This window comes from Dermacentor variabilis, unplaced genomic scaffold (assembly GCF_050947875.1).
Source record: "Dermacentor variabilis isolate Ectoservices unplaced genomic scaffold, ASM5094787v1 scaffold_14, whole genome shotgun sequence".
Taxonomy (NCBI): Eukaryota; Metazoa; Arthropoda; class Arachnida; order Ixodida; family Ixodidae; genus Dermacentor; species Dermacentor variabilis.
Window position 1 is genome coordinate 4976303 of NW_027460302.1, and position 27246 is coordinate 5003548.

At 49.8% G+C, this 27246-nt stretch overlaps 1 protein-coding gene across 2 annotated transcripts in view; it reads left to right on the forward strand.

Moving 5' to 3' along the window:
* Positions 1 to 27246, forward strand: part of LOC142567826 (putative phospholipase B-like 2) — a 277787-nt gene that overhangs the window by 229777 nt on the left and 20764 nt on the right. The window lies entirely within an intron of this gene.

Below are 27246 nucleotides of genomic sequence, written 5' to 3' on the forward strand. Positions count from 1 at the left end.
ACCAGATTCCATTCAGCAGCTGCCCAGTAACATACAAATAGAAAAAAAGACATTTGAAGAAGAAAAGCCAGCGAAAAATACAGCGCACGCAAAAGACGACGAGACTAGGCTAGATCCATGCACGTCCTGTCGTCGTCTACTTGTGCACATTGTTTTTCGCTGGTTATCTTTCCCAAAGTTTGCCACAGAAAAAAAAAATTGATGTCTTGGTCTTGGTACTGCGAATGTAAAAGGTACTGTTCTACGCAGAAGTGGAAAGCGGGGGCTACATGGGGCGTTTTTCTCCTGCGATTATCGCGCGCAAAAAAAAAAAAAAAAAGAAACGCGCTGGCGGGACGCCGGCCAGGCTACATGAAGCGTACGAGCGGCGAACGCCGCCGCAGTGTGGCCAGACAAGGCAAAAATTTTTTGGCTACCACTAAATGAACGAACAATGCTTATGTGTTGTTTGCTTGTGTTATAATTAATAAATTATGCAATAAATACCCCACTAATATGTCTATACACATTACCAGGTATGTTTAGTATTGTATCGATATTTTTGTGGATGTTCAGCGGAGAGAGTTGGCCGGAAATGTTTCGTCTGGCGACCTTGTTCGACCGAAATGGGTGTGCGGATTGCGCAGAGTTTCAGCGCACGCGCGCGAAGTGTTCAAGGGACGGCAAGGAACGGTGAGACGGCTGGCCGCTACCGCCGAAAACAGACGGAAGTGACTCCGACAGGCACTTCCGGTAGCGTCAGACGCGTGCGCGCCGCGTCAAAATCTAGCTGGTCCTGATCGGCGGCGGCGGGCGTTTTTCTCGACGCCGGGCGTCAAATCGGCGCCGTGATGCGAAAATCGCCTCATAAACGCTCCATGTATTCCGGGCTTTATATCGCTTTTCTGCAGTCCTATTTCGGCAGACAAAGAAAGCTTCGCTTTAAAAGTGCACTTCTGGAGTTTACGCAGCCGTAGTCCTCACCTTCAGTTAAAAAGGTGAATGTAGGAACTGACTGATGCGATGCAGGAAGAGAAACATAAGATTACAGGAAACAACACGCAAGTGCCTATTTTCCACGAAAATAGAAAGCAAACAAATAGAAATGTACTAACTGCATAATGCAAACTATTGTCACGTGGTAGGGACGGTCAAGCACACAGTAGCAAAACTGTGACTGGTGAAACTCACACTTTATTGGGAAAACCTGTGCCCAGAATTACAGAATGCACTCAAAGCACAATGACAGCGCCGAACACAGTCGGCGATCGTCAAAAATCTAATCTGCCGGTCAAGAGCATGGCCTTTTATAATGAGTCATCGAATCTTCCAGAGTCATCGCTTGTGCCCTCATGTCGTCCAGAAAGTACCACACAAATCGCGTCACGCATACAATCAGATTACAGAAGCTTAGGTGACAACAGAAAACGCATACAGCGAGCGGTCACGTTCCACTAAGTTCCAATCATGCAGGCGCGTCTTTCGCTGAGCGATAACCAAGTTCTTAGAGGGTGAAATGCAGTATCCGAGAAAAGAAAAAGTACACGCTTCACTAATATCTTGTGAGAGCAATAGCAACGGCTACTTGTGAATTTATCACAAACAGCATCAGTAAATTTCAAGACTGTTCCATGCTAAGCTTACTCGGTACCAACTCTTGTGGTTAAATGTTAAAACATCACAAACAAGCCACTCGGATCCTTAGAGTGCTTTAGGACAATAACGTGAGTTCCCGTGCAAGAACATTAGTTCTTAACACCTCTTCAAGTCAGTGACTCCCTCCGGCCAGTAACTGTGTTACAGCAGGCTGAGAAAAGCCTTTCGCTTGCCACCTGGGTTGCAGGAATGTCAAGCTACTGCTTCGCTGCAGTCACTAGTCTTTCGTACTTCGCTTTCCCTACTGTTTGCCATCACTAAAACACGTGATATTCACGTGGCAGCAGCGGCGCGTGAAAGCAATCTGACAAGTCCTGCATTCCATCTTAAGGAAAAAGTGCACGAAAAAACATAGATGTGAAAGAGTGAAATAACAAACACGGGCGCTACACGCAACTAACAATTTATTTCGAAAAAAACAAAATAAGCGAACAACTACTCTGAAAGGAGGACAACCACCCTCGCTCTGGGGCGCGCGCCTTCACCCGAATTTTCCGGTGAAGGGGGGGGGGGGGGCTCTGCTCACCCGCCGATGCTGATACTTGCTCGCCCCTCACCTAAATTGTCATTACCAGAATTTTGTCACCTATTTCATTGAGGTTTTCTTTCCCTTGCCTCGACCTTCTCACTTCAAATTTTACTGTGGCTTACTTCATGGTTGTTGGCGTGGACTGCACGGATTTTAATTAATGCTTTCGCTTTATTTCACTTCTGTCAATTGGAGCACAAGGGCATTAGAAGTAACAGCGGCGCCTGCCTCATGCGTTTTTTCTCAATTCTATATTGTTTTAAATTTCCACTGTGAACATCCATGCAAATACACAATGTATTTAAGTATATACTCAGGACAATGTTTATGATATTTTCGAAAGAGAAGGACCAAGTCACTTAACAATTATTTCTAAAGGTATGGATGGCCAGGTCTACAGAATGGATATGTATCTTCATCTCGCTTCAAACTGCTTTGCATGCTTTTTCGACTCTGAAAAAAACCCATAGACGTCAGTGACCCCTTCGGCAGACTCTTATCAACGGTGTGGGAAATGCACGTGAATAATATACAAGGACGATCTAAGTGGGTCGCGACGCTTCGGGCGAAAAGTGGTTCACCACAAATTGTCACTGACATCAGCAAGGGTGGTTATGGGAGCAGCGATTGGAGTGCGACTAGGTATGGAGGGAACAAACATTGTGAAAGAAAAAAGCGTTTTTTTAATTATAGCTGGACACAGATTCATTCTACGAAAATCAAATTCCTAGTCAACTTTATATATTTGTGACGAGTTAAGAAAACACAAGTTTATGTAATTGTATTATTATTAACAAATATATTTCTTTTCAGCGCCCATCGCAACAGGGGGCGTTGACGCCGCTATCACTCGCAATGCAATGCGCCTCTTGAAATGTGCAGAAAGGCGCGCTCGTAAAGTTCACCCCTTGAAATACGCCCCCCTCACGCGTTGTGCCTTTTTGCTTGTCGCAGTTTGTCTGAATTTAGTGACGCGGCTAGCTTCATCGCTCCTTAACCTGGCAGTCAAAAGTAGTGAGTTACGACAGTCAGATAATTGTGTAGTTGTTTTCGTACGACTGCGCTGGGCGACGGGCTTGGCATTCGACGCTAGGATCAGCACTCTACACCTAAAGCTTTCGTCGGCCTCCAAAAAAAGTAGGTTCTATGCAGCGGTGAAATCTGGACAACCGTACGGGCGGCCTTTTCCTGCATAGCTTTCCGCGCAGGAAGCTCGAAACGCCCATCAAGTCGAATGTCGGGGCATTTGAATATATATAAAAGCATATAAATGTATAAAAGCAGGCCAAGAAAACCAATTTTGCGCCTTCGAAAACAAAATGACGTCATTTTTCTTTTTAGCGGATATGACCTCACATTATTTTTCTTCCGCAGGAACTGTTCCCTCCACATACACATAGCGCTAAGCCCCATGAAGAGACGATGAATCACCATGTTTTGAACGTATTTTCACGTGGTGGTGACGTTGAAAAACACAGTAGCAATACTGTGAAGGACAAAAGGAACTTTTATTGGGCGACTGTGCCCACAAAAACAGCCTACACTTATAGCACAACGATAGCGGCGAACACGGTCGGCGATCGTCGAAAATTTGATCAGCGGGTCAAGCGTGCCGGCTTTTATACACAAGTCGTCGAACGTTCCAGAGTAATCGCTGGGACCTGCGTGCCTTCCACAAAGTTCTACATCATTCGCGTCGCGCACACGCGCGATCAGATTACAAAAGGTTCGATCACAGACAGCGGATGGAAGCAGCGATAACATTCCAGAAACTTCCGATACACGCAGGCGCGTCCTGCGATAACATTTGTTAGGCGGTGAAACCTGTCGACCGATAAAGACAAATAAAAACACGTGTCATGCCCCCCTTTTAAAGAATGCATCGACCCGATGCTGCAAACAAACGAAAGTAATAAACATAATACTCCTAGCAAAGAAACAACAACCTTAGGAAGTTCGTCAGCGTGCGTAAAAGGGCTTAAGAAGCACCACGTGCCCCACTTCAGATCGTGCGTGGTGCCTCTGTGAATGCGGAATGCCGTCTGGCACGACCTCATAGTCTTGTACGCCAATACGTCGGATGACCTTGTAGGGTGCGAAATAGCATCGCAATAGTTTCTCACTGAGTCCTCGTCGGCGTATCGGGGTCCAAACCCAAACACGGTCACCGGGCTGGTACTCGACGTAGCGTCGTCAGAGGCTGTCGTGTCGGCTGTCGGTACGCTGCTGGTTCTTGATCCGTAGGCGGGCGAGCTGTCGGGTTCCTCGGCGCGCTGGAGATAGGTAGCGACGTCAAGATTCTCCTTCTCAGTGGCGTGCGGCAGCATGGCGTCGAGAGTCGTCGTCGGGTTCCTGCCGTAAACCAACTTTAACGGCTTGATCTGTGTTGTTTCTTGCACCGCCATGATTTAAGTGAAGGTTACATACGGCAGGACCGCGTCTCACGTCTTGCGCTCGACGTCGACGTACATTGCTAGCATGTCGGCGAGGGTCTTGTTCAGGCGCACCGTGAGACCCTTCGTTTGCGGGTGATAGGCAGTTGTCCTCCTGTCGCTTGTCTGACTGTATTGCAGAATGGCTTGGGTGAGCTCTGCTGTAAAAGCCGTTCCTCTGTCGGTGATGAGGACTTCTGGAGCACCATGTCGCAGCAGCATGTTCTCGACGAAAAATTTTGCCACTTCGGCTGCGCTGCCTTTTGGTAGAGCTTTAGTTTCAGCGAAGCGGGTGAGATAGTCCGTCGGTAAGACGATCCACTTATTCCCGGTTGTTGACGTCGGAAACGGCCCCAACAAATCCATTCCGATCTGCTGGAATGGTCGGCGAGGAGGTTCGATCGGCTGTAGCAATCCTGCTGGCCTTGTCGGTGGTGTTTTGCGTCGCTGACAGCCTCGGCATGTCTTGACGTAACGGGTGACATCAGCGGTCAGACACGGCCAGTAATACCTTTCCTGTATCCTCAACAGCGTCCGCGAGAATGCAAAGTGCCCAGCGGTTGGATCGTCGTGTAGGGTGTGCAGTACTTCTGGACGCAGCGCTGACGGTACAACAAAAAGGTAGCTGGCGCGGACTGGTAGAAGTTCTTCTTCACGAGCAGGTTGTTTTGTAGCTTGAACGAAGACAACCCGCGCTTAAATACCCTAGGGACAACGTCGGTGTTCCCTTCCAAATACTGGAGGAGGCCTTTTAGCTGCGGGTTTGCTCGTTGCTGTTAAGGTGAAGTCTTCCGCGCTTATTATTCCAAGGAAAGCGTCGTCGTGCTCGTCGTCTTGCGGCGGGGGATCGATGGGGGCGCGTGATAAGCAGTCGGCGTCGGACGGTTTTCTTCCGGACTCGTATATTACAGTGACGTCATATTTTTGCAGTCTGAGGCTCCACCGCGCCAGCCGTCCTGAAGGGTCTTTTAAGTTAGCTAGCCAGCACAACGCATGATGGTCACTGACGACTTTGAATGGCCTGCCACAGAGGTAAGGGCTGAATATTGCTGTAGCGCAAATGATGGCGAGGCATTCCTTTTCAGTCGTAGAATAATTGCCTTAAGCTTTTGACAGCGACCGGCTAGCACAAGATATCACCCGTTCAAGTCCGTCTTTCCTCTGGACTAGGACGGCGCCGAGTCCTAGGCTACAGGCGCCAGTGTGGATTTCGGTATAGGCCTCCTCGTCGAAGTGTGCAAGCAGCGGCGGCGGCTGCATGCGTCGTTTGAGTTCTTGAAATGCGTCGGCCTGCGGCGTTTCCCACTTGAACTCGACATCACATTTGGTTAGATGTATTAGCGGCTCCGCGATGCGTGAAAATTCCTTGACAAAGCGCCTATAGTAGGCACACTTGCCAAGGAATCTGCGGACTGCCTTCTTGTCCATTGGCTTCTGGAACTTTGCGATGACAGCTGTCTTCTGCGGGTCGGAACGTACTGCAGATTTGCCGATGACGTCGCCTAGAAACAGAAGCTCATCGTAAGCGAAGCGGCACTTTTCTGGTTTCAGAGAGAGCCCTGATGACTAGATGGCTTCGAGTACTATTGCAAGCCGCCTAAGGGGATCGTCGAAATTTCCGGTGAAGACAACGACGTCATCTAAGTAAACATGACAGGTCTGCCACTTCAATCCTGGTAACACCGTGTCCATGACGCGCTGAAACGTTGCAGGCGCCGAGCACAGTCCGAATGGCATGACCTTGAGCTCGTAGAGGCCGTCTGGCGTGATGAAGGCGGTCTTTTCTCGATTTCTCTCGTCGACTTCTATTGGCCCGTAGCCAGACTTTAGGTCCATCGACAACAAGTATTTAGCGTTGCATAGCCAATCCAATGCGTCGTCTATCCGTGGAAGGGAATACACGTCCTTCTTCGTGATCTTGTTCGGTCGACGATAATCGACGCAGACGCGTACGGTTTCGTCCTTTTTCTTCACCAGGACTACAGGAGATGCCCCCGGGCTTTTCGACGGCTCGATGATGTCGTCACGCAGCATTTCGTCGACTTGTTGCCTAATAGCTTCACCTTCTCACGTCGAAACTCGGTAAGGGGTCTGGCGGAGTGGTCGGGTGCACTCTTCGGTTATTATGTGATGCTTTGCAACTGGTGTTTGTCGAATCCTCGATGACGTCGAAAAGCAGTCGCTGTATCGTTGGAGAAAGCTGCTGATCTGTTGCTGCTAACTCACAGGAAGACTTGGATTCACGTCAAAGTCTGGTTCGGGGACTATGCTCACCGGGGGAGATGCGGCAGAATCCGAGAGGATAAAGGCATTGCTGGTTTCCACAATTTCCTCGTACGCGATTGTCGTGCCCTTGTTGATGTGCTTGAGCTCTGGGCTGAAGTTGGTTAGCATCACTTCCGCTTTCCCTCCGTGGTCGAGCGATCCCTCTTGCGACGTAAATTTCACGGTCGAGCAGTAGATGTTGGTCGTCCTCGATGACTCCTTCTACGTCAGCGGGTGTTTCGGTGCCGACGGAAATAATAATGCTGGAGTGCGGCGGGATGCTCACTTAATCTTCGAGCACACTCAAGGCGCCGTGACTACGAGAGCTCTCCGGCGGTATCACTTGATCTTCCGACAGCGCTATCGATTTTGACTTCAGGTCTATGATTGCGCCGTGTTGGTTCATGAAGACCATGCGGAGCATGACGTCTCGTGAACACTGTCGGAGGATAACGGAGGTGGCAGGGTAAGTCCGGTCATGAACGGTAATTCTTGCCGTGCAGATTAAAGTCGGCGTAATAAGATGTCCTCCACTGCTCCGAATTTGGGGGCCTTGCCATGCAGTCTTAAATTTCTTCAACTGTGCTGCGATGTGTCCACTCATGACGGAGTAATCGGCCCCTGTATCGACTAAGGCGATGACTGCGGGGCCGTCGAGAAGCACGTTGAGGTTGGTGGTTCTTTGTGTTGCATTCCTCCACAAAGAAAGTAACAAAATCCCTATAAAGAAAGGCGTCAGACAGGGAGATACGATATCTCCAATGCTATTCACAGCATGCTTACAGGAGGTATTCAGAGGCCTGGAGTGGGAAGAATTGGGGATAAAAGTTGATGGAGAATACCTTAGCAACTTGCGATTCGCTGATGATATTGCCTTGCTTAGTAACTCAGGAGACCAATTGCAATGCATGCTCACTGACCTGGAGAGGCAAAGCAGAAGGCTGGGTCTGAAAATTAATTTGCAGAAAACTAAAGTATTGTTTAACAGTCTCGGAAGAGAACAGCAGTTTACGATAGGTAGCAAAGCACTGGAAGTGGTAAGGGAATACATCTACTTAGGGCAGGTAGTGACCACGGATCCGGATCATGAGACTGAAATAACCAGAAGAATAAGAGTGGGCTGGGGTGCGTTTGGCAGGCATTCTCAAATCATGAACAGCAGGTTGCCACTATCCCTCAAAAGGAAAGTGTATAACAGCTGTGTGTTACCAGTACTCACATATGGGGCAGAAACCTGGAGGCTTACGAAAAGGGTTCTGCTGAAATTGAGGACGACGCAACGAGCTATGGAAAGAAGAATGATGGGTGTAACGTTAAGGGATAAGAAAAGAGCAGATTGGGTGAGGCAACAAACGCGGGTAAACGACATCTTAGTTGAAATCAAGAAAAAGAAATGGGCATGGGCAGGACATGTAATCAGGAGGGAAGATAACCGATGGTCATTAAGGGTTACGGACTGGATTCCAAGGGAAGGGAAGCGTAGCAGGGGGCGGCAGAAAGTTAGGTGGGCGGATGAAATTAAGATGTTTGCAGGGACAACATGGCCACAATTAGTACATGGCCGGGGTAGTTGGAGAAGTATGGGAGAGGCTTTTGCCCTGCAGTGGGCGTAACTAGGCTGATGATGATGATGATGATGACAGTTCAACACCATAATTCAATTTTTAATTTAACTCCTGCGGGGACGGTAGAGTATTCGTCTCCAGTGCAAGAGGACCGCGATTCAAATCCCGGTGCCGCGCAATTCTCCACCGGAAAATACAAAAAAAAACCGTGTGTTGAGAAAATTGCACAAACAGGCCTGGAGTGCGGCCTGATCCCGGTGACCAGAACCGGTAACGCACTCTCTCACCAGAGCAGGATTGGCCACCCTGGTGCAGTACTTGGCCACAACCTCCTATATGAATACAACAATCAAACCCCGGCCCTCAGTCCCCAGCAGCCGCGAAGCAACTGACCACGGCGGCGGTCAGATCTGTGACGCTGTAGAGGGTGCTAAGAATACCTGGCTCCGGACAGCCCGCCATTGGAATCTGAACCTGGCAACGTTTAACGTTAGAACGCTATCTAGTGAGGCGAGTCTAGCAGTGTTATTGGAGGAATTAGAGGGTAGTAAATGGGATATAATAGGGCTCAGTGATGTTAGGAGGACAAAAGAAGCATATACAGTGCTAAAAAGCGGGCATGTACTGTGTTACTGGGGCTTAGCGGAGAGACGAGAACTAGGAGTCGGATTCCTGATTAATAAGGAAATAGCTGGTAACATACAGGAATTCTATAGCATTAACGAGAGGGTGGCAGGTCTTGTTGTGAAACTTAATAAGAGGTACAAATTGAAGGTGGTACAAGTTTATGCCCCTACATGCAGTCCTGATGACCAGGAAGTCGAAAGCTTTTATGAAGACGTGGAATCGGCGATGGGTAAAGTCAAAACAAAATACACTATACTGATGGGCGACTTCAATGCCAGGGTAGGCAAGAAGCAGGCTGGAGACAAGTCAGTGGGGGAATATGGCATAGGCTCTAGGAATAGCAGAGGAGAATTATTAGTAGAGTTTGCAGAACAGAATAATATGCGGATAATGAACACCTTTTTCCGCAAGCGGGTTAGTCGAAAGTGGACGTGGAGCAGCCCGAATGGTGAGACTAGAAATGAAATCGACTTCATACTCTGCGCGAACCCTGGCATCATACAAGATGTAGACGTGCTCGGCAAGGTACGCTGCAGTGACCATAGGATGGTAAGAACTCGAATTAGCCTAGACTTGAGGAGGGAACGGAAGAAACTGGTACACAAGAAGCCAATCAATGAGTTAGCGGTAAGAGGGAAACTAGAGGAATTCCGGATCAAGCTACAGAACAGGTATTCGGCTTTAACTCAGGAAGAGGACCTTAGTGTTGAAGCAATGAACGACTATCTCATGGGCACCATTAAGGAGTGCGCAATAGAAGTCGGTGGTAGCGCCGTGAGACAGGAAACCAGTAAGCTATCGCAGGAGACGAAAGATCTGATCAAGAAACGCCAATGTATGAACGCATCTAACCCTACAGCTAGAATAGAACTGGCAGAACTTTCTAAGTTAATCAACAAGCGTAAGACAGCGGACATCAGGAACTATAATATGGATAGAATTGAACAGGCTCTCCGGAACGGAGGAAGCCTAAAAACAGTGAAGAAGAAACTAGGAATAGGCAAGAATCAGATGTGTGCGTTAAGAGACAAAGCCGGCAATATCGTTACTAATATGGATGAGATAGTTCAAGTGGCTGAGGAGTTCTATAGAGATTTATACAGTACCAATGGCACCCACGACGATAGTGGAAGAGAAAATAGCCTAGAGGAATTCGAAATCCCACAGGTAACGCCAGAAGAAGTAAAGAAAGCCTTAGGAGCTATGCAAAGGTGGTAGGCAGCTGGGGAGGATCAGGTAACAGCAGATTTGTTGAAGGATGGTGGTCAGATTGTTCTAGAGAAACTGGCCACCCTGTATACGCAATGCCTCATAACCTCGAGCGTACCGGAATCTTGGAAGAACGCTAACATAATCCTAATCCATAAGAAAGGAGACGCCAAAGACTTGAAAAATTATAGACCGATCAGCTTACTGTCCGTTGCCCACAAAGTATTTACTAAGGTAATCGCAAATAGAATCAGGAACACCTTAGACTTCTGTCAACCAAAGGACCAGGCAGGATTCCGTAAAGGCTACTCAACAATAGACCATATTCACACTATAAATCAAGTGATAGAGAAATGTGCAGAATATAACCAACCCTTATATATAGCTTTCATTGATTACGAGAAAGCGTTTGATTCAGTCGAAACCTCAGCAGTCATGGAGGCATTACGGAATCAGGGTGTAGATGAGCCATATGTAAAGATACTGGAAGATATCTATAGCGGCTCCACAGCCACCGTAGTCCTCCACAAAGAAAGCAACAAAATCCCTATAAAGAAAGGCGTCAGACAGGAAGATACGATATCTCCAATGCTATTCACAGCATGTTTATAGGAGGTATTCAGAGGCCTGGAGTGGGAAGGATTGCGGATAAAAGTTGATGGAGAATACCTTAGCAACTTGCGATTCGTTGATGATATTGCCTTGCTTAGTAACTCAGGAGACCAATTGCAATGTATGCTCACTGACCTGGAGAGGCAAAGCAGAAGGGTGGGTCTGAAAATTAATCTGCAGAAAACTAAAGTATTGTTTAACAGGCTCGGAAGAGAACAGCAGTTTACGATAGGTAGCGAAGCACTGGAAGGGGTAAGCGAATATATCTACTTAGGGCAGGTAGTGACCACGGATCCGGATCATGAGACTGAAATAACCAGAAGAATAAGAATGGGCTGGGGTGCGTTTGGCAGGCACTCTCAAATCATGAACAGCAGGTTGCCACTATCCCTCAAAAGGAAAGTGTATAATAGCTGTGTGTTACCAGTACTCACATATGGGGCAGAAACCTGGAGGCTTACGAAAAGGGTTCTGCTGAAATTGAGGACGACGCAACGAGCTATGGAAAGAAGAATGATAGGTGTAACGTTAAGGGATAAGAAAAGAGCAGATTGGGTGAGGGAACAAACGCGGGTAAACGACATCTTAGTTGAAATCAAGAAAAAGAAATGGGCATGGGCCGGACATGTAATGAGGAGGGAAGATAACCGATGGTCACTAAGGGTTACGGACTGGATTCCAAGGGAAGGGATGCGTAACAGGGGGCGGCAGAACGTTAGGTGGGCGGATGACATTAAGACGTTTGCAGGGACAACATGGCCACAATTAGTACATGACCGGGGTAGTTGGAGAAGTATGGGAGAGGCTTTTGCCCTGCAGTGGGTGTAACTAGGCTGATGATGATGATGACAGTTCGGTCTTGGCGTCGGATCGCAGCTGCGTCGCGTTGACCTGTTGCTGGTATGTAACGTCGTCAGGTCGTCTTTCGTCGTCGTATTCTTTGCTTCCAGGCTTCGTCGGGACTGCGGCGGGTCGTTATGTCGTCGAGGTAGTTTCTTCGGTGTCTTCGTCGGCGGCGGGGGATCTTCGTCAGTTCGATGAACAGCAACCGAACCTCCATCGGTTGCTGCTTTTAGTTTTCCGGATATGGGCTTGCAGAGCGGCCCCGGGCTGGGCCGGTGTATGGTCGGCGCTGCGGCGACAGGTAGCAGCCTGGTTACGGCGAACGGGACGGTCGTCGAGGGTTCCAATGTGTGGCGGCGACGTAGTCGGCGATATCGCGAGGTCGTTCGCCAACCTCTGGTCGCGACGCGTTAACAGCGAATCCTCGGAGTCCCATCTCCCGGTATGGACATCGGCGGTAGTTGTGCCGGGCTTTTCCGCAGTGATAGCAAAGCGGACGGTGGTCGGGGGCACGCCAAACCTCAGTCTTCCTTGTTATGCCGCGTGGGGTGACGGGTTGGCGTGCTGGCGGCGGGGGTGGTGGTGGACGACGGAACTGTGTCGTCACTAGGCCCTGCCGTGGGCGCGGAGGGGGAACGTGACGGTGGGCTACTGTGGCGTACGTCATCAGTTGCGGCTGAGGCAATGGCGATTCAGGGGCTACTCCGAGTTGCTGTAGGAGCTCATCACGTACGGCGTCGGCAATCGAAGCCACTTGAGGCTGTGATGACGGGAACAGCTTCTATATCTCCTCCCGCACGACCGCTCGGATAGTCTCCCGCAGGTCGTCGGTGGCTTGTGACTTAACTCCGGCGTAGCTCGTCGAGTTCTTGCGGCGCTTGAGTTGCCGGTTCTGCATTTGCAGTGTCTTCTCGATGCTAGTGGCCTCGCGAAGAAACTCGTCGACAGTCTTCGGTGGGCTTCGTACCATTCCGGCGAATAATTGCTCCTTTACACCACGCATTAGTAGGCGGACTTTCTTCTCCTCGGACATGTCCGGGTCGGCATGGCGAAACAGACGGTTCATTTCTTCCGTAAAGATGGCAACGTTCTCGTTAGGTAGCTACACTCGGGCGTCCAGCATAGCTTCCGCCCTTTCCTTGCGCACGACGCACGATGCAGGCGCGTCCTGCGCTGTGCGATAACATTTGTTAGGCGGTGAAACGTGTCGCCCGATATCGACAAACAAGTACACTTGCCAGTATGGGCTCCTATGGAAGCTTCGCTACCAGGTATATTTACCTTGTAATATATGTCTCCCTATTGTTTCTCTTTCCAGTCAGCAATACTAAGCACTCATGGGAAAAACACTTCTAATTATTTGCAACATTTATTAGGAATGGAAATATTGTCACCAGCGTGCAAAGGCTATAAATAAATACACGGTGTCCCAATTAACTATCATGCACCAAGATTTAAAAGAACAACAAGGCGTTATGTGAAGAAAACCTAGTGCATATTGTTTCCAGTACAGTGTAGCAGCCGCAAGTAAATATTTTTTACTGAGTTTTAATTAGGTAGTTGTTAATTATTTCACTGGAGACGTGCTTTCCTAATTATGATAGTGTCAATGAGGCGTCTGTAGGCACAGCCAAGGAATGTCTAACGTCGGTATTTTCAGCGACGTACTAATTGCGTACTAATTTTTCCCGACCGATAAAGAAACCCAGCGAAATATGGCGGATACCACGTGACCGCGCTCCCACCCGCATAATAAGACGGCGCCCTCGAACAGGCTCCTTCTGAGTTAGCCAGAATGAAATGAAGGAAATAAAGAAAAACATCACCGCCCAAACACTCTGTACAGATGGTTAACTAGAGAAGCTGAAAGGTGCTGCCCCGGTTGCTGGGTTAACGTCGACGATTCATTAAAGGATGTCTTGGTAGGCTGCGCATCCTGGGTGCGCAGTTGCTGCTTGCGCTCGGCTACACGAGCTTTTCTTCATCATTTTTCATCGGGATGGCGTGGACGAGCTCGTTTATGGTTCAGCTCGCGGCGTTACTGATTGAAAGCTGCCTGCTCCGGAGGAGTGCGTATGATGCGTCGTCTACTCATTTCACAGCCAGAGGCAAACTGCTGCGCACCCGCTAGGCTGCGACAGAAAGCGACGACGTCACTACTGTTGCTGCCAATCGCGCACCTCTCTTCCACTTTTTTTCGTGTATTCGCATGGGGTTGCGCTGGAGGTATTTTCGGCGTACAGGCGACAGGCGGACGAATCGGTTACCAATATACAGCTTCGCTGTAAAACATCGTGGTCGAGCTAGTGCATGATCTGCCGCGGCTCGGCCGAAGTAACACGTCGGATTTGGTGTTGGAAACAAGCTGTGATAGCTGTTGTCTTAGCGTAGATAAAGTGCTCGGATGGTTCCTCCTTTTTTTTCGCTACAAAAGCTATCACCACAAAAGCGAATTGACAACGTCAGTGCAAAGTTAAAAGCTGCATTTTGTTTCGTCCAAGTCGCCATGTCTTTCTCTAATGAGCACAATGATCCTTGCCTTGGGAGCTGCAAATGACAACAAGGGGGAGGCCGCAAATATATAAGTCATGGTAGTGCGGTGGTAAGCCAAACGCGTTGACTATCACCAGAAAAAATGAAAACCTGAGAAACGGCAGCTTCAAGAAACAGCGGTGAAAGACTCCATCCTTCAGTCCTTGCCTTGCTAGGAAAGGCCTGCAGAGGTGCCGACATGCAAAGTTTTCCGAGTCAGCTGCAGCCGCAGCGTTGGCGTTTTCTAGGAACCGACCGTCAGTCTACAGCCGAACGGGGCCACTAAGCTACCGTGGAGACTTGCTTTGAAAGTACGACAAGGCGTCATTCCGTAGCCTCTTGGCTTCACGATGTCTGCTGCGGCGACTGACTCTGTGAGGAGGACAATACGCTGAGTCAGTAACTCTTCGTTGCCAGAATGCAGGGACGAGGTCGGCGAACAAGGCTTTGCTAGTGAACTCGCCATCACCGACCTGGTCAGTCGGGAGCGGGGGAGTTCCTGAGGGAATGTATTTGGCGGAACCGTCCCACGCGCCTTTCAAGACGCAAGACCCAGTTCTGTGAAGGCCGTCTCGCCTCGGTGGGGGCAGTGAAAGCTGTGCGAAAGTGTGTGTGTAAGCCTTCCCCCTAAAAGGCGTCTTGGCTACGATGACTCTGGTCGAGCGTATTCCCTCACCTAGCGATCTATGGAGGACAGAGTGTATTTAAGGAGCTTTGCGCGGTTCCTCAGTGCCCTCTCTCTCGCAGTTATGCTAGACTGATGAACTGCAATGTGCTTATGTTGATACTCTAAATAAACCCATATTCTTCCCTCTCAATGAGAACAAGTCTGTCACTTCAACGACGTCCTCAGCGTGGATGAGTTGGACGACGGCATGGGCCAGTTACCATCTAATTCATGCCCGACTCCAAACTTTACAACTGGTGGCAGCAGTGGGACGGACTTTGCGACGTAGTGCTGTGTCTGCTAAGTGCTTGGTTCTTGTTTTGACTCTCTAGTCTTCATTTTGGGGCTGTTCTGTTTAGAACAGTCGGAAAGCTAGATTATTGATTACTAGCTAGGTTGTGTTTTCCTAGGTAGGATTAGCGAGCAGGACGAAGGCAGTAAAGCAGCAATCATGGAGTTAAGGACACTGCTGAGAGACGAATATTTAATTGTTGGTGAGGAACTGGGCCTAGAGGTACGCAAGGAAATGCTAAAATCGGTATTATTGCAGCTAATTTCCGAACAGGCCACTGAGGAAGACATTGATATGGAGTTGGAACTTCTTAAAAAAGAGAGAAACGGGACAGAGAGACAGAAGAACGGGACAGAGAGAGAGGAACGCAAGAAAGATCGCGAGTTAAGAAAAATGCAACTTGAAAGTAAACGTTTGGAGTAGTCTCAAGGGAAGTGAAGGGGCTCGGGGATGATCAAGTGAGGCAGAATCATATCGCATGGACAGGCTGTTAAAGCCGTAGAAGTTCGGGAACGACATAGGCTTGTTCCTAGGAAATTTTGAAAGGACTTGCGAGAAGGTGAACTTCATTCCGAGTACATGGCCACAGTGGTTGCTGTCTATGTTGCCGTGTGAGGCTGAGGAAGTAATCGCCAGACTCGGTGCGCAGGATGCATATGATGATGAAAAGCTTAAAGGTAATCTTTTGAAAAAGTACCGCCTTTCAGCCGAAGTTTTTCGGCAGAGGTTTAGAAGCACAGGCAAAACGATAGCGAGCGATATCCGGAGTTTGCACATAGCTTAAAGGCAAACTTAATCGAGTGGCTGAAAAGCACAAAAGCGCACGACAGCAGAGACATGATCATTGAATGCATGTGTCTAGAGCAGTTTTAAATAAGCATCCCCGAAGCTGTGAAACTGCGGGTGCAAGACAGAGGGAATGTAAACCCTGAGGAAAGGCGGCTGAATTAGCTGAAGAGTGCGCAACGCCTAGAAAGCTGAACGCCGAGGACGGAAATTGGGACGGTCGAAATGAACCACGGAAACCATTTCCGTTCAAAGAGGGTTCGTAGAATAAACGACCGGCGCCTGTAGACGTGGAGGAAAAGCCCTCAGAAAACAGCGAGGAGAAATCAAACGGGGAGACTGTACAAAAAGAGCAGAAAGGAAAATTTGAATCTTTCAGACCGATTCGCTCCTACAAGTGCCATAAACTAGGACATATCGCGCTAAACTGCGGGAAGCCTAGCGCAGTTTTCTCCTACGTGGATAAAAAAGACGAGAATATGGAACTATTAAGCCCATATCTTCACTTCCTGCAAGTTAATGGCAAACCATGCCGCGCGCTGCGAGACAGTGCCGCCACTATGGACACTGGCCATGCGGCTTATGTGACGGTAGATGACTTCACTGGAGAAGTAGCATGAATTAAACAGGTTGTAGAAGAACACAGCCTGTGTCTGCCCATGGCCAAAGTCAAAATCAGTGGACCATTCGTGGAGCTCGTGACCGAAGCTGCAGTTTCCAAATTTTTGTCGCTGGAGTACCCTCACGTTTTTTCGAATCGGTGGGATCAGTTACTGCGTGACAAAGGGCTTAAACTGGGGTAGGGCGTAGTACAGGCCAAGCTAGTAAAATCGCGTCACCTTCGGCTGCAATTGCACAAGCTGCTCCAGCGGAAGTAGCAAAAGAGGTAAGTTCACTAACCGAATCCGAGCTAGGCTCGAGGGACAAAGAAATCGGTTGAGGAAAGCCTGCCAGCTGACCTGCTCAATAAGAGCGTATCACTAGGGCGTCAAAGTTCACGCCTGCAGGAAGAGCCAGCTGACGCAATCGCAAGCGAGACAGGGTCGTTACTATCACCAGCCCCCAAGACCTTCGATCAGCTCTTACGTGTGGACAGAGAGTCACTGGCAGCTGAGCAAAAGAATGAGGACAGCTTAACTACACAGCTAAAGAAGGCATTGCTAGGTCAACGTGACGGTACAAGGGAGAGGAGAATTGCTGTATCGGCACTACAGAGACTGAAAGGGCAGGATTCTAGATCAGTTAGCCGCACCTACTAAGTACAAGGAGGACCTTTTGGGTCTCTGTCATGGAAATGGGTGGTCTAGCCACCTAGGCATAAACAAATCAAAAGAAACATTGCTTATGGAATACTACTGGCCTGGCTGTTGCAAAGACGTAGGAAACTTTCTAAGATCATGCGACGCCTGCCAGCGTTCGGGTAAAGCAGGTCGCAGGAAGGAGGTAAGGATATACCACTGCGATTTGATGAAGCCGTGCGGAGAGCGGAGCGGAGTCGTTAACTCTGCCATCAAGGCGCAGGATGACACCAGAACCGAGTTTAATGGGTGTAAGGCAACTTCCAACTCTGAAATCTGCCTGAAAGAAGTGGTCAAACATTCGGTAAGCTCGCACTCTCTTAGACCCGAGCAGGTAGATGAGCTAAAGAGGGCTGTTAGGGAAATATCTCAACAGATTCAGCGATCGGCCAGGTAAAGCCGAACTAATAACGCAGGAAATAGAGCTGACATCAACCGAACCCGCAAGATCGAAGCCTTGCAGGGTGTCTCCGCGACAGAGAAATTATGGAGGCAGAGATACAGCGCATGCTAGAGTTGGGAGTTATTGAGCCCGCTGAGAGTGATTATACGTCACCGCTAATACTTGTAGAAACCCCTAACAAGGAACCTCGTCCATGTGTTGATTACAGGAAGTTAAATGCAATCACTAGGAATCAGCTGTACCCGATACCCAACATTGAGGAACAAATTGAAAGAGTTAACGCTGCTTAATATACTTCAACTACAGATCTCGTGCGGGGACACTGGGAAGTTCACCTTTCAGAAAGTGGCAGCCGCTATACCACATTTATCTCACCTGTAGGCACTTTTCGCCCTCTCGCACTCAGCTTCGGGCCGAAGAACGCGCCGTTTAGCTTCTCTAAATTAATGGATATTGTCCTAAAAGACTTGCAGGAGTTCGCCTTGCCATATCTTGATGCTGTAGCAATTTTTTCGGACAGCTGCGAACAGCACGTATCGCACCTAAAACAGGTGGTCTCACGGTTGATGGAAGCAGGCTTAAAGACGAAAGCGCAAAAGTTTAGATATGGCTGTTCGCAGGTTACTTATCTGGGTCATGTTGTCGGCCAGGGCACGGGAACGGCCGGCCGAGCAGAAAACAGCTACTATTGGACACTTTTCGCAGGCGTGCACGAAAACAGACATTCGTTCATTTTTTAGGACTTATCGGGTATTATCAACAGTACATTCCGAATTACTCGCAAATACCAAGTCCTTTAGCGGACGCCCTCCGAAAAGGAGCACCGAATAGCGTGCGCTGGGAAAAGGTCAAAGCGAGCGCTTTCCAAAGTTAATAATAATATTTGGGGTTTTACGTGCCAAAACCACTTTCTGATTATGAGGCACGCCGTAGTGGAGGACTCCGGAAATTTTGACCACCTGGGGTTCTTTAACGTGCACCTAAATCTAAGCACACGGGTGTTTTCGCATTTCGCCCCCATCGAAATGCGGCCGCCGTGGCCGGGATTCGATCCCGCGACCTCGTGCTCAGCAGCCCAACACCATAGCCACTGAGCAACCACGGCGGGTTTTCCAAAGTTTGAAAAGGCTATTGGTTTCTCGTCCTGTGCTTCGCGGGCCAGGCTACACAAAGGAATTCACAGTTCAGAGCGACGCAAGCGACAGAGGTATGGGCGTGTTACTTAGTGAGGTCGGCGACGATAATGAGAAACATCATATCCTCTATGCCAGTCGTAAACTAACTGTAAGATAGGAAGCTTACAGCGCTTCAGAGAAGGAATGTGCTTGTTTGGTTTGGGCAGCCCAGAAGTTGTAGTGTTGCTTGTACGGAGCGAGGTTCACCTTCGAGACCGATCCCTGTCCTCTGACATGGCTCAATCAAATATAACACAAAAATGGCCGCTTGCTCCGATGGAGCCTCACTCTCCAAGAGGACAACTCCGTTAGATATAAGAAAGGAAAGTTGCATAACAATGCGGATGGAATTTGAGGAGGCTAAGTAGAATTCTGCGTTTAGGGATCCCGCCTAAATTTTGGGGTTGTTATTCTTAATTTGGTTAAGCCAAGAAGATCCCCTCTCATTCAATCATAGCAGGATTCCCTCTATGATTGCTCAATTTTTTCAGCATGAAATTCCTTCAAAAAAAGAAGAAAATTGGCACAGCGAAATACAGTATTTCTTGTTTCTGCCCTTATGTTTTCTTTGAAGCCTAGCGGGTCTAAAGTGACATCCGTGATACATCATCTCGGCGCAGAGCCGTGTTGTGGGGTTCGTTTTGCAGTTGCCTGCAGTTGCCTGTGTTTGCATGTTTTGGGGTGTTGACAGCATTACAAAAGTGGTCGCTGCAAGCCAAGGCATCACCCCCTTGCCACCAACGGTTTTCTTCCTGCCAAGCGGTTGTCAGCTCTGGACCGTCGAGATTTTCCGGGCCAAGGAGGAGCTGTTAGGAACGGCCTGCAGAAGGGCCAACATTAAAAGTTTTCCGAGCCAGCTGCAGCCGTGGGGTTGGCGGTTTCTAGTTACCAACCGTCAGTCTCCAGCCGAACGGCGCCACTAGGTCTACTGTGGAGACTTGCTTTGAAAGGACGACAAGACGTCATGCCGCAGCGTCTTGGCGTCAGGATGTGTGCTGCGGCGAATGATTGTGTGAGGAGGACAATACGCAGAGTCAGCAACTCTTCGTCGCCGGAATACCGGGACGAGGTCGGCGAAGCAGGCTTTCTTAGTGAACTCGCCATCACCGACCTCATCTGTAGGGAGCGGGGGAGTTCCTGAGGGAATGTATTTGGCGGCACCGTCTCACGCGCCTTTCAAGACGCAAGACCCGGTTCTGCGAATATCGTCTCGCCTCGGTGGGGGCAGTGAAACCTGTGCGGAAATGTGTGTGTAAGCCCTCCCCCTCAAAGACGGCTCGGCTACGATGACTCTGGTCGAACGTTTTCCCTCACCTAGGGATCTAGCAAGGACAGAGTGTATTTAAGGAGCTGTTGCGTGGCTCCTCAGTGTGCTTTCTCTCGCAATCATGCTAGACTGATGAACTGCACCGTCCTTATGTAGATACTCTAAATAAACCCATATTCTTCGTTCTCGATGAGAACAAGCTGCAGTGCTTAGTTTTCCGGCTGGATCCGGGAGACGATAGGCGGCGAAGAGAAGCGACGGGGTTGCGGCGAACGAGACTGATGGCGTCGAGGTGAGAGCGAGTGGCTGCAGCGAATGTCCGGCGCAGGAGCATCAGCGGCAGTACGTTCATCGCGGGTATTATGGGGAAGAGAAGGTCCAAAAGTGCGGGAATAAGCGGCGGCGTATGTCCGAGGATGTGGTGGCCATCGGTTGTGGCAGTGACGAGTGACGTGGCCGATGCGACAGCAGTGGAAGCAATTGGTCTGTCATCAGGGGTACGCCATTCGGACGGGTTGCGGCGAGATGTGGGAGAAAAGGACTGTCGGGGACGAGGAGGGCCGCCACAGAACTGGGGAACGCTGGGCTGAAACGTGAAACACACGGTGTTCAGACCCATGTTCTCAAATTCTTGTCTGACGACGGCCTGAATCATCGCAATGGTGGTTGCTGGCGGATCGGGAGGCGTCGCGGAGAAAGCTGGCGAACAGGCGGCCTCGAGTTCGCGGCGAACAATACGGGTTATGTCTTCACAGGTGGTAGTCTGATGTGGTCGACCCTCACATGTCGATGCAGCAGCAGTGTTGGGTAGCCGCGTGATGTGGTGTGTGATACGGCTGCTCTTAGCTTCTTCAAGCCGACGGCATTCCTTTATGATGGCGTCGATAGTCGAGACGTTGTCGAAAACAAGCAAATTGAAAGCGTCGTCGGCGATGCCTTTTAGCACATGTGCCACTTTATCTGCTTCGGACATATGATCGTCAGCTTTCAGGCATAGAGCCAAGACGTCGAGGATGTTTGAAGCGCACGGCTCTGTCGATGACTGAACACGAGACGCAAGAGCCATTCTCGCGGCAACCTTGCGCCCAAAGGGGTCGCCGAACAGCTCCCGTAGCTTTTCTTTGAAACTGTCACAACTGGTGATCTCGTCTTCATGCGTTTGTTGCCACACGCGTGGGGTGCCGCCGATATAAAAGATGACATTGGAGAGCATGATCGTTGGGTCCCACCTGTTATTATCACTGGCATGTTCATCAAGCTTGACCCATTCGTCAACGTCGTGTCTCTCCATGCCAGAGAACACACCAGGGTCGCGATGCGGGGCAACCGTGACGATTGGAGCAGTCGGAGGGTCGTTGCAGAGGGAGGGTCGTCACCGGGAGGCATGGTGACAAGCTCGATGTGCTGACCACTTCGCAGTTCCGTGGCAAGGACGGGGATCGCTAACCTCCACCAGAATGTTATGTGTGAAAAGACACAGACGGAAGAGGCTATTTACAGGCTATTTACGCTGGAGCCAGACCGACCCTCGCCCGCGCTAAGGGCAGCGACCAACTTCGTCGCGTTCGCGGCGGCCCGTCTTTTGAGCATCGCTCGATAATATCGTAATATATATATATTGTTAGGCATGAAGCAAACGAAGACCGATGAACGTGCTTGCGGTCCTGAGGGGGGGGGGAGGAAGAAGAGAACGACGCTGAGTTGATCAATCAGCCGGCCGCTCTTGCGATCACCTTCGCGACCTAAAGTCAACGGTGCCCTTGATCCGTAAGGGTGATAAACGGTCTCATTCATGCGTAACAAAGTGGTGGAGGTGCGGGGTACCGCTTACTACAACGGAACCGTTACTGCCGCAGCTTCGTCGAAGCCATGGACTTGCCGGCCTCCCGCCATCAGCCGCGACCGTCTTCGACATGCGAGAAGAAGGAGCCGCTCCGAGGGCAGAGCCTAGTAGTCCACTGCCATACTACCGAGTTCCACCCACCTTCGGAGGCAAAGCGGGCGAAGATGCCGACGAGTGGCTCGTCCACTAGAAACGAGTGAGCAAATCCAACGGGTGGGATGCAACCACTCAGCTTACCAATGTGCTGTTCTCCCTGGCCGATACCGCCGTCGTGTGGTACGAGAACCACGAGGACGCGCTTACGACGTGGGAACATTTTGTTGGCGAGTTAAAGGCGTGTTTTCGGGACTCAGTCGCCAAAAAGAAGCGTGCGTAGCAGGCACTCTCGCAACGAGCGCAGCTGCCAGGTGAGACATGCACAACATATATCGAAGATGTGTTAAAGCTGTGCGAGGTGGTCAGTGCTCGCATGTCGGAAGAAGATAAAGTTGGCCATTTGCTGAAAGGAGTAGCTGAGGATGTGTACAATTTTCTAATTAGAAAGGAGAGCCTCAGTTCTGTGTCCGACGTCGTTCGGCACTGCAGAACATTTGAAACGCTCAAGATGCGTCGGATTGCGCCAAAGTTTGATCGGTTGGCAAACATTACAACGGTTGCCAGTGTGGACACAAGGCCTTGCCTCGACCTTCCTTCGACCATCCGACAGATTGTCTGCGAGGAACTTTCCCGCCTCGAAGAGTTGTTGCATTCAACTGCTGACCACCATGGCGTGTACACGTCACGTGAGGCTATGACGGCGTCACATTCGGCCCCTTGGCAACCGATGGTTACCGCAGCGGCCGTGGGGTACAGCGCAGCCCCACAGTCGAAGATGACAACACGCTCTCCGACTCTGCGCTATGACAAACGCGCTCAGCGCACGCCTTCTCGACACCCGATGTATCGTCGTGACACACGCCACGAACCAACCCACTACACGCGGGAAAATGATAATATCCGCTTCTTCGACGAACAACCAAGGTTTCGACCTCTCCCGGTGTGTTATTCCTGCGTTGCCACGGGTCATATATCGCGGTTTTGCAACCAGCGTATGACCACGTGGTATGGCCAGCCCTCAGAGTTTTCTCGGCCCTCCGAACGGCCACACGGTGCCCCGTGGCCAGCACACGTATCATCTGGCGACGAGTATTGGCCGTGCAGCTCCCGGCATAGCTCCCTGGCATCTGAAAGGAGTTTGACACTCCCACCGCAACGTCGTGCTCCCCGTTCTCCCTCACCGCTGCGTCGCATCACGTCCCCTTCGTCACCAGAAAACTAGCTAGCGCGGCCGATGGAGGTGAGGTCGCTGGAGCCGTGCTCCTGACAGAAATACCTCCTGTGTTGATGCTGAAAAACAAAGTGCGCGTTCTTGTAGATTATGTCCCTGTGATTGCTCTGGTGGACACAGGCGCAACAATTTCGGTCATGAGTGTCTCTTTAAACACGTGTTAGGGCGAAAGGTTTTCTTTAAATGGGACAAAGATTCAAAGTTCTGTGGAGTGAGTGGCGATCCGTTGCGACCTATTGGGGTGTGTCGTGCTGACCTGTTTCCGGGAGGCCATGTTATTACGACAGAGTTTGTAATTATTCCTCGGTCGACCAATGATGTAATTCTCGGCATGGACTTCTTGCGGGAGTGTGGTGCTACTGTCGACCGCCGCACAGGGAAGGTAGTCATAAGTGGTAGGATTGCATCAGGACTCCTGGAGAACCCTGTAGATCGCGAAACTACACTGTGTGCTTGAGGTGATATGGTCATACCTGCATTATCTGCCGTTTACGTTCCCGTTGTCTGTTGAGGAGCCTATTCCGACAGCTTCAAAGCTACCGTTGAATCGATGCACTTTAAAGTTGTGAAGAAGAATGTGTTGGTGCTATATTGTGTGGTGCCGATCAAAGGCAAACGCACTGCCTCATGGAACGTAAACTGTTCTAAGGAGCCCGTTATACTACCAGATGGCATGAAATTAGCCTTCGCCAGGGAACACGCGTCCTTATCAGTGGCTGAACTTACAGATGTGCCGGAAGAACCTGATGGCCACAGATCGTAAACGGCCTTTTTGTCGATGGTAAATAAATCGCTCAGCACGAGTGCACGCCGAACGTTAGTGGGTGTGCTTTCGAAGCAGGTTTCGGTATTAGACTTTGCGCAGAAGGACAAAATACCTGCAACCCCTGTGTCTCGAACGCGCCATACCGTCAACACGGGATCGGCAAATCCGATTAGACAAAAGCCATACCATGTTTCACCATAGGAGCGCCAGATTATCAACGAACAAGTGCATGAAATTATGGAAAAGGGAGTCGTACAAGAGTCAGCGAGTCCGTGGGCAGCTCCAGCGATTCTTGTTAAAAAAAAGATGGATCTTGGAGATTTTGCGTCGACGCCGTTTGAATGCTGTAACAAAAAAGGAGGTGTACCCACTCCCACGTATTGGTGACGCAATAGACTGCCTTCATTCTGCCTCTTACTTTTCCTCAGAAGAATTACGATCCGGCTATTGGCTAATTCCGATGCATCCTGACGACAAGGAGAAGACTGCCTTTGCAACTCCTGACGGGCTCTTCGAATTTAATGTGATGTCATTTGGGTTGCGCGAAGCTCCGGCAACTTGCGAGAGCTTTATGGACACTGTTCTGCGCGGCTTGAAGTGGAACATCTGTATGTGCTACCTCGACGACGTTGTCATCTTTGGCCGCACCTTCAGCGAACACAACTCGCGTCTGGATATTGTCCTGAACTGTATCAGAAACGCTGGTCTAGTTTTAAACTCTAAGAAATGCCACTTCGGAGACCGCCAAACCCTTGTGCTTGAGCACCTCGTCGACAAGGATGGCATTCGCCCTGATCCTCAGAAAACAGCAGCCGTTGAAGCGTTCAGTGCACCGCGCTCTGTCAAAGTGCTCCGTAGTTTTTTCGGGCTTTGTACCTATTTCCACCGCTTTATTCCTAAATTCGCCGATGTCGATTATCCGCTGACATGCCTGCTACGAAAGGACACCCCCTTTGAGTGGACTTCGGAGTGCGGCTCCGCTTTTGGTCTGTTGAAGTTTCTGCTGACGTCACAACCGGTTCTTCAACACTTCAGTCCTTCAGCTCCGATGGAACTCATTACGGATGCCAGTGGTATAGGCATTGGTGCCGTCCTAGTTCAACGCTACAGTGACCGCGAACACATGATTGCATATGCAAGCCGCTCATTAAGTAGGCCCGAGCAGAATTACACTGTCACGGAACAAGAATGCTTCGCGGTAATATATGCAGTTCAGCGGTTTTGTTCTTACCTGTATGGAAGCCCCTTTACAGTGGTCACCGACCACCACTCATTGTGTTGGCTTGTGAATCTTCGTGACGCTTGTGGCCGCCTTGCGCGCTGGGCGCTCCTACTGCAAGAATACAGCTTCACCCTCTCTTATAAGAGCGGTCGACAACACGCTGATGCGGACTGTCTCTCGAGTATGCCACTTAGCACTACGGACTCTGACTCCGACGACTTCGACCACCTCGTGCCTTCTGTGTCGCCGCGTTTTACAGACGTCGACTGCTTCAAAGCCGAACAGCGAAAAGACGATAAATTAACACCGCTCTTCACCGCTACGACCGTCTCGACGACAGCAAACCATTTCTGTGTACGCGATGGACTCCTGTATAAGAAGAACTTTTCCAGCACTGGCGCACGTTTTCTCCTAGTGGTACAGGAGAGCCTTCGCACAGCGATTCTGAATGCTATGCACGACGACCCTACGTCTGGTCATTTAGCTTCGGCGAGGACGCTCTTCCGGATTCTGGAACGCTTTTATTGGCCTGGAATGCGAAAGTCTGTTGAGACGTATGTAGCCAGCTGCATGCGGTGTCAGCGCCACAAACGGCCATCTACTGCTCCAGCTGGTCTCCTGCACCCGATCCCGCCTCCAAGCACGCCTTTCCAACAAGTGGGCATTGACTTCCTAGGCCCTTTTTCAAAATCAGCCAAGGGAAACCTTTGGATAATTGTTTGCGTCAACCACCTCACACGCTACTGCGAAACGGTGGCCGTGCCCTCCGCAACTGCCACTGACGTTTCAACATTCCTGCTGCAATATGTCATCTTGCGCCATGGTCCGCCTCACGTGATCATCAGCGACCGTGGACGACAATTCACAGCGGACCTCGTAGAGGAGCTGCTTCGTTTGTGTGAATCCCACATGCGTCACTCGACATCATACCATCCACAAACGAATGGGCTTACGGATCGCACCAACCGAACAATTATACACATGCTATATATGTATGTTTCATCAGATCACAAGAACTGGGGTGACGTACTGCCTTTTATCACGTACGCGTTCAACAACGCCAAGCACGAGACTACCGAGACGGCTATAGCCATTTCTTCCTGCTGTACGCACGGCCACCCCAGTACACAATCGACACCGTTTTCCCTTTCTGTAGTCACGAAAATCCCACTGTCACCGAGACTCTCTGCCTTGCCGCAGAAGCTCGTCGTATTGCTCGTTTGCGCACTTTGGCATCGCAGGACAAATCAAAAGCACGCTACGACATTTGCCACCGTCCGGTAGCCTATCGCCCTGGTGATTTAGTAAGGCTGTGAACTCCAGTACAGAAACGCGGGTTATGCCAAAAGCTTTTGGCCACATACGATGGACCGTTTGTTATTATTAACAGACTAGATGAAAAGAGCGCTACGAAGACGTGGACTAAAATAACAACATGTACGACGTACAAGGCGCTACTTCCAACTAAATGTTTTTTTGAAGAAACAGGACTTGAAGCGCCTACTTCCAACTAAATGTTTTTTTTTTTTTTGAAGAAACAGCCGGCTTCCCTTCACCCTTGATCGCTAGCGTTTGCGATAAGCTTCTTAAAAAGATCAAACAGGCAAGAGAGGGCACTAACACAAAATGCCATTTGATATGAAGAGATTACATGTGATTCCTTATTGGCACAGGGTGTCCCACAACCTCAAGAAGGTGGCACAAAGGCACAGTATCAATCTGCTCTTCAGTGCACCATGTAAGCTGGCCAAGATATGCCCTATGATGACAAAAGCAAAACCCGAACCATGCTCTAAGAAACATGCCGCGCAGTACACTGCTTGCAAAAGTAATGTCGTATATGAGATACCCCTAAGTTGTTAACAGGTTTATATCGGTCAAACCGGAAGGTGTTTTAACGAAAGGGCGCGTGAGCACAATTCGGCCGTAAATAACAATGCGGGGGGGGGGG